The following is a 7986-nucleotide window of genomic DNA, read 5'->3' as shown; positions in this document are numbered from 1 at the left end:
CCTCTGCATTTTGTCTGATCACAAAGCTCTGGCCTTTTGTTTCTCTTTTATTTCACACTAACTCTGCATCGAAGTAACCTACACACTGTAGTGGCGTAGTCTGAGCATAAGCATAACTTTTTCTTAGTCTCTTTAAGTTCCATTCCTGTGTGGCAACGGTTCTCTTGAACAGGGCTTCTCCGATGAAATTCCTTCCACTGCTTGTATCAATGCTCATGTTCAGCTTTGTCCATTGACTTTCACTGTTTCTTTCCCCTCATGACCGATTGAATACACAAACTTGTCGGATTCAGGTTTATTCACAGCTCTAACTGGTTTGTCAGTTTTAGCTTTGACTCTGTCTTCATGTTTGTCACCTTGCTTTTGTTCTTTTGTTCTATTTCTTTTTTCTACAGACCCTGGCAAAATTGTCTGTTTTCTTACAGACAAGCATTTAGTTGCATTAGCTCCACATTCAACTGCTTTGTGTGTTGTCAGTCCACATCTGAAACATTTTGTGCCGCTATTGCATTCCTCTGTATCAGTGCTTTTGTTTCCATTTCGTGCTCTACCTCTCTGTTTATTAGCATTTGCACATCCTCCAATAAAATAAACATGACTGTCTTTAGCCTTGCCAAAATGATTAGAAGGCACTCTTGATTCTGTCTGTGCTGCTTCAAATATTCTAGCAACGGTGAGAGCTCTTTGTAGTGCTAACCCTTTTTCCTGCAGCAATTTATCTCTGTCTTTTGTATGCACATTTTTCCGCTAGCTGATCCCTCAACACGTCTGACTCCAGTACATCAAACTCACATGATTTAGCCAGTTCTCTTAATGCATTCACATAAGCATCAATAGTTTGTCTTGAGCCTGTACACTTTGTCTGAACTTGTGCCTTTCCAACACCACATTTCTCTGTGGTGTAAAGTAGGCATCAAGCACAGCTACAGTCTGTGCAAATGTACCTTTTCTCCCGGTAGATTGGCGAATATTCTCTGCACTGGTGCTCCAATACAACGTAGCAATGTAGCTTGTCTTACCGCGTTCGTGGCTCCTCCGATTCCACTGGCAATTTCAGAGAAGTAAGATTCCATCCATATTTTATTTTCCATGTACATGTCTGCTGCTCCGAGATTCTAACAGATCATAAGCCAGAACAGGCAGCTGCGGTGCTTGGCTCCATCCATCTTCCCATCAATTTTAACCATCTTCCCTGTCCCTGCTGAAGAAAAGCAGGCCCAAACCATGATGCTGCCACCACCATGTTTGACAGTGGGGATGGTGTGTTCAGGGTGATGAGCTGTGTTGCTTTTACGCCAAACATAACATTTTGCATTGTTGCCAAAAAGTTCAATTTTGGTTTCATCTGACCAGAGCACCTTCTTCCACATGTTTGGTGTGTCTCCCAGGTGGCTTGTGGCAAACTTTAAACAACACTTTTTATGGATATCTTTAAGAAATGGCTTTCTTCTTGCCACCCTTCCATAAAGGCCAGATTTGTGCAATATACGACTGATTGTTGTCCTATGGACAGAGTCTCCCACCTCAGCTGTAGATGTCTGCAGTTCATCCAGAGTGATCATGGGCCTCTTGGCTGCATCTCTGATCAGTATTTTCCTTGTATGAGCTGAAAGTTTAGAGGGACGGCCAGGTCTTGGTAGATTTGCAGTGGTCTGATACTCCTTCCATTTCAATATTATCGCTTGCACAGTGCTCCTTGGGATGTTTAAAGCTTGGGAAATCTTTTTGTATCCAAATCCGGCTTTAAACGTCTTCACAACAGTATCTCGGACCTGCCTGGTGTGTTCCTTGTTCTTCATGATGCTCTCTGCGCTTTTAACGGACCTCTGAGACTATCACAGTGCAGGTGCATTTATACGGAGACTTGATTACACACAGGTGGATTGTATTTATCATCATTAGTCATTTAGGTCAACATTGGATCATGCAGAGATCCTCACTGAACTTCTGGAGAGAGTTTGCTGCACTGAAAGTAAAGGGGCTGAATAATTTTGCACGCCCAATTTTTCAGTTTTTGATTTGTTAAAAAAGTTTGAAATATCCAATAAATGTTGTTCCACTTCATGATTGTGTCCCACTTGTTGTTGATTCTTCACAAAAAAATACAGTTTTATATCTTTATGTTTGAAGCCTGAAATGTGGCAAAAGGTCGCAAAGTTCAAGGGGGCCAAATACTTTCGCAAGGCACTGTACCTGCTGGAGCGAGTGCTACGAGTGGGTGATGCTATGACCAGTGAGCTGAGATAAGGCGGGGCTTTACCTAGCAGAGACTTGTAGATAACCTGTAGCCAGTGGATCTGGCGACGAGTATGAAGCGAGGGCCAACCAACGAGAGAATACAGGTCGCAATGGTGGGTAGTGTATGGGGCTTTGGTGACAAAACGGATGGCACTGTGATAGACTACATCCAGTTTGTAGAGTAGAGTGTTGGAGGCTATTTTATAGATGACATCACCAAAGTCGAGGATCGGTTGGATGGTCAGTTTTACGAGGGTATATTTGGCAGCATGAGTGAAGGATGCTTTGTAGCGAAATAGGAAGCCGATTTTAGACCTGCTGCGCCCTACGGTTGAATCCAGCTCTCTGTCTCCCATCGTGTTCATTACACACACACACACACACAGCTTTTTTGTAAAAAATTAAGCAGAAATGGTGCAATGATGGTGAAGCTTTGATGTTTTGTATCTCTATCACTCATGTCTAATGTAAAGCATTTTGTTTATCTTTAGGCACTGCAGTGAATACCAATGCAAACAATATTCCTGTGCCGGCGGGTCTCAAAGTGCATTTTTATTCTTCAGAGTACCATATCTAATTTCTGACCATTATACAGTCAAACAGCTGAGCAGTGGTTATGTATGTGAGTACTGTGATAGTTGAGTGTGGTGCACTGACTGTTGTGCAATAATTAGTAGTGTCCACTCTCTGCCCCCAGCCTGTAGGGGGCAGTGTACAGTGTCTGTCTCTTCCTGGTGAGGTATTGGTGTCCATACTGTCACTCCTGCCACACCGAGATCTGTCTACAGTCGTCCAAGTCTGCCTCCACCTGCTCCGACTGGTCAATGATCACACACTCTGTAAGTCTCTGAGGAAGTGTGTGTGTGTGCGTGCGTGTGTATCTGTGTGTGTGTCTTCCTCTGTCCTCAGCCACATGGTGTGTTCTCATGATCTAAGAGATCCTGGTACCACTCTCTGGACAGAAAAAGAGATAACCAGAGCCGCAACATCACATTCTCTCATACCCACACACACACACACACACACACACACACACACACACACACACACACACACACACACACACACACACACACACACACACACACACACACACACACACACACACACACACACACACACACACACACACACACAGCATGCACTCACAAATACACGGACGCCAGATGAGGTTGGTGGGAAGAGCTATAGTTTGGTTGGTTGTTTACAGTAGCAACACAACTAACTTGTGTGCAACTATGGGGCAAAACAGACGGGGTTGGTTTAAATTGTTGATAACATGTAAACTATATTTCGCCTCCAACGTTTAAAGTTGCACAATGAACACGTATTGTCTGTCAAATACATTGTTAGAGTTGTTGGTTAGCTAGCTAGCACATTTTAGACATATTAGCATAGACGTGGCATCATTAAGAACACCTCAAAACAAAACATGGTATCAAGAACAAGATCAAACGAGTTGAAACAGTTTCTTGTCATTGTTATAGCTATCTGGCCATCCAGAACCAAAACAACAAACGGCCTTCTGCCCCTTTGAAGCATGCGCATTGTTTTCGTGACATTGTCAGCAAACCCGTCTGTCTATAGGAGGAAGGCTCATTGTAATGGCTGGAATAGAATAAATGGAACAATATCAAACACATGGAAACCACATTTGACTTCGTTCCATGAATTCCATTCCAGCCATTACAATGAGCCCGTACTCCGAGGTCCTCCCACCCGCCTACTCTGACACACACAAAGCTACAGTATACCCATGAGCAGAAATGAAAGTCCTTAATTCTTTTAAACTGTATTTCTCTTTAGGGCAAGTTGTTATTGTGAAGAACAGCTCATCTCTAACTGACCAATTGCCAAGCACTGTGGGCGGGTGTCATCCTCCAAGCCTGACTGTTTTTATTTTATTTTATTTTACGAGGCAAGTCAGTTAAGAACAAATTCAATGACAGCCTACCCCAGCCAAACACAGATGACGCTGGGCCAATTGTGCGCCGCCCTATGGGACTCCCAATCACAGCCAGATGTGATACAGCCTGGAATCGAACCAGGGTCTGTAGTGATGCCTCTAGCACTGAGATGCAGTGCCTTAGATCGCTGCACAACTCAGGAGCCGCACTATCTACAGGTGTTGCGGACTGTCAATCACCTCAGGTGTGCTAGAGTAGGTTTTCAATGTCAAGCCTCTCTGGAAGTGAAGTTAACCCATCATCCACTATATCAACTTATTGCACTCAAGATCAGTTAGAGAAGATCAGTTAGAGAAAGAGATCTAGAAATGTAAATGTAATAATGTGAAGGAATTGTGTCCACGTATATGGATGTACACCACCGTTCAAAGGTTTTAGAACATCTACTCGTTCAAGGGCTTTTTCTTTATGTTTACTATTTTATACATTGTAGAATAATAGTGAAGACATCAAAACTATGAAATAACACACATGGAATCATGTAGTAACCAAAAAAAGTGTTAAAACACATATATTTTATATTTCAGATTCTTCAAATAGCCCCCCTTTGCCCTGATGACAGCTTTGCACATTCTTTGCATTCCCTCAACCAGCTTCATGAGGTAGTCGCCTGGAATGCATTTCAATTAAAAGGTGTGCCTTGTTAAAAGTGCATTTGTGGTAAAGGGGTAAACAGTAAAGGGTGGCTGTTTGAAGAATCTCATATAAAATATATTTAGATTTGTTTACCACTTTTTTGTTTGGTTACTACATGGTTCCATATGTGTTATTTAATAGTTTTGATGTCTTCACTATTATTTTACGATGTGGAAAATAGTAAAAATAAAGAAAACCCTTGAGCGAGTAGGTTTTTTGACCGGTGGTGTACATATATTTGCATATTTCAGAAATGCTAGCCGAGTCTACACTCTCAGAAATAAAGGCTTAGATTTGTTCCTAAAGGGCTACAACTGCTTGTCACTGGGGTGGTACCCTGTAAGGTCCTCCCTTGTACTTAGTTACAGGTACTGTACATAATTGTACCCCTGATAGTACGTTTTTCCACAGGTACAAAAGCATGCTTTTTATTAATATACCATTAATCAACCATTAACAAATGCCTCATAAATAGTCTTATAAGTTGACAATAAATTATTTTACAACTACTGTGCTCTACTGTATTGTACTGTACTCTACTCCACTGTACTATATTCTTTTTTTTACTGTACTTTAATGTACTGTACGCTGCTGTCCTCTACTGTGCTGTCCCAACTTGTGAAAAGATGTCCGTGATTAGGCCAAATCTAGGCTGGCCTGGACCAGAAGAAATCTGAACCAATTATAGATGTCTATGTTTGGGACAAATATAGGTCAGTCCGGACCGGACATCTGTGGACATTGAAATCAAGGCCGGTCGAGCCCAAACCTGACGTCTATAATTGGACCAAATCAAGGCCGGTCCGGACGTCTATGATTGATTCAGATTTGGTCTGGACAGGACCAAAAATCTACGTCCGTGGACATTGAAATCAAGGCCAGTCTGGACCACACCAAAAAAAATATCAAAAAAACACAGCCGGTCCGTCGGCCCGTGCTTAGTGGGCAGAGGCATGTGAACACACAAAGTGATCACCGGATAGATTGAGAGGAATAATCAACGACCATTTGAAGAAAAAAAATAGCAGGGAATTGTAGCAGGTCTCTCACCTGTTCTTTCTCTCCCTGTCTATAGGTTGAAGCTGTTGCATCTCTACATCTGTGCCTACATAGAGAGAGATCAGAGACATCTACCCCACTGTTAGACTACCCACAGACCATACGGGGTGGGTGGGTGTACATGCATGTGTGCAATAAAAAAATGCTGGGTTGTTTGGTTGACAACCCAGCATTGGGTCACTTAGTTGGGTTGTTTTCTTTAAAAATAACTATGTTGGGTTGCTGATTCTGGGTTATTGGTGCTGGGTTATTGAGATATGACCCAGATCAGAAGACTGGGGGTGTAGTTTATTAGGGGCGTGGATTTCAGATAGTTACTTTTTGCCACCCATAAGAGGAAATGTAATTCCTGTTAATTTAATCTGTAGATATGTGTGATGTAAATATGTGGGAGGAGTCTCCAGCACAACAATGTGTTAAGCAGTGGCATGTATTCATGGGTGCCAAGGGAAGCCAGACTTCCCCAAAACTTTTACCAAGCTAAAAATACAAAAACAATTAATCTTTTATCTCTGTGCTTTATAATTTTCCTTCAATTAGCAAGAGGCTGAATGTATCTCACCAGAGAAAGCCTCAGAGAGATCGAAACAGGGCCCCTCTGTCTCTCTATGTGTAGGCCATCTATCTGATGCTGTCTGGTCCAAACGAGTATGATGTTGTTGCCGTCCGTAGCATTGAATGGAATGCAAGGGAATCCAGCCAGCCATTTGGCCTCCCTTGATGGAAAAAAAGTATAAAACAATGAGTCAAGTGTTGAGCTAAACTGTGAAGGGTCCTGGCGCACCAAAAAAAAGTGTTAAGGGAAGCCAACTTGGATTTAGGGTCAAATCACATTGAGAGCAAATGTCAATGACAGAAACAACTTGAATTGTTGTATCTCATTGTGTTCTTGTCCTCCGGTGACTAGCTAGCTAGCTAAAGTTGTCCCTTTCCTAAATTAGCCACGGATAGAGATAGGGATTTGGACTTCTGGTTTTACTTAATTCTCCGACCTGATTATAACAGCATTTCTGATCTAACCATTAATTAATACATTGTTGGCATACCGAGTGGCGCAGTGGTCTAAGGCACTGCATCGCAGTGCTTGAGGCGTCACTACAGACCCGGGATCAATCCCAGACTCTGTCACTGGCCAGCCGTGACCGGGAGACCTATGAGGTGGTCTGGCCCAGAGTTGTCCGGGTTAGGTTAGGGGAGGGTTTGTCCGGCCGGGATTTCCTTGTCCTATCGCACTCTTGTGTCGGGCCGGCGCCTGCAAGCTGACTTCGGACGCTCGTTGGTTTCCTCTGACACATTGGTGCGGCTGGCTTCTGGGTTAAGCGAGCAGTTCGGCATGACAGGGTCGTTTTTCGGAGGACATATGGCTCTCTAGGGTTCATAGGGGAAATGCAACGATGGGACAAGACTGTAACTGCCAATTGGATATCACATAAAAGTACAAAAACTATCATACATTGTTCTGCCCCTGGCCTGAGAGGACAGAAGTTCAATATGTAGCAAGATGTGGAACGCTAATGTTAACTAGCTAACATTGCTCATGAATGGAAGTTAGGCTAGCGAGCAAGCATTTAGCCAGGTAGTCTAGGACAACAAAAAATAAAAGCAATAGACCGTGAAAGAGAGGAGGATGGCATTCGAGTTTCTCTACAAGTAGAGTAAGTCAACATATTTTTCTACATGCAGGAACTCACAAACACACAAACACGCACTCGGAAATCCGAACCGCAGCCACATCATATTTACTGTAGCTCACAATGATTGGACTAAATTGTTTTTGGTATCTTTTAGTTGTCACTGTATTTGACTAAGCAGATGTGATTTGAAGATGTTGAAATGTTGAAGATGAAATGGTGCTGGAATAGTGGAGGCAGCTCTTGTATCCTTTGTGACTTGCAGTAACTCTGTGCTTCTAAATCAATAGTTGTTTAGTGGTCTGAAAATGTCGGCAAAACATTAACTTGCCAGACCATGCTGTCTGTTACATCCAATATGCTTTGTTGACTAAACCGGACAGAGGTTGCTATCCGGTTTTGTGATAAAACAAAGGTCTGGTTGAATTTATTCTGCCACTGTGTCTTCTTATTGT

The sequence above is a fragment of the Oncorhynchus keta genome, chromosome 25 (assembly GCF_023373465.1).
Source record: "Oncorhynchus keta strain PuntledgeMale-10-30-2019 chromosome 25, Oket_V2, whole genome shotgun sequence".
Taxonomy (NCBI): Eukaryota; Metazoa; Chordata; class Actinopteri; order Salmoniformes; family Salmonidae; genus Oncorhynchus; species Oncorhynchus keta.
This window is presented reverse-complemented; position numbering follows the sequence as displayed.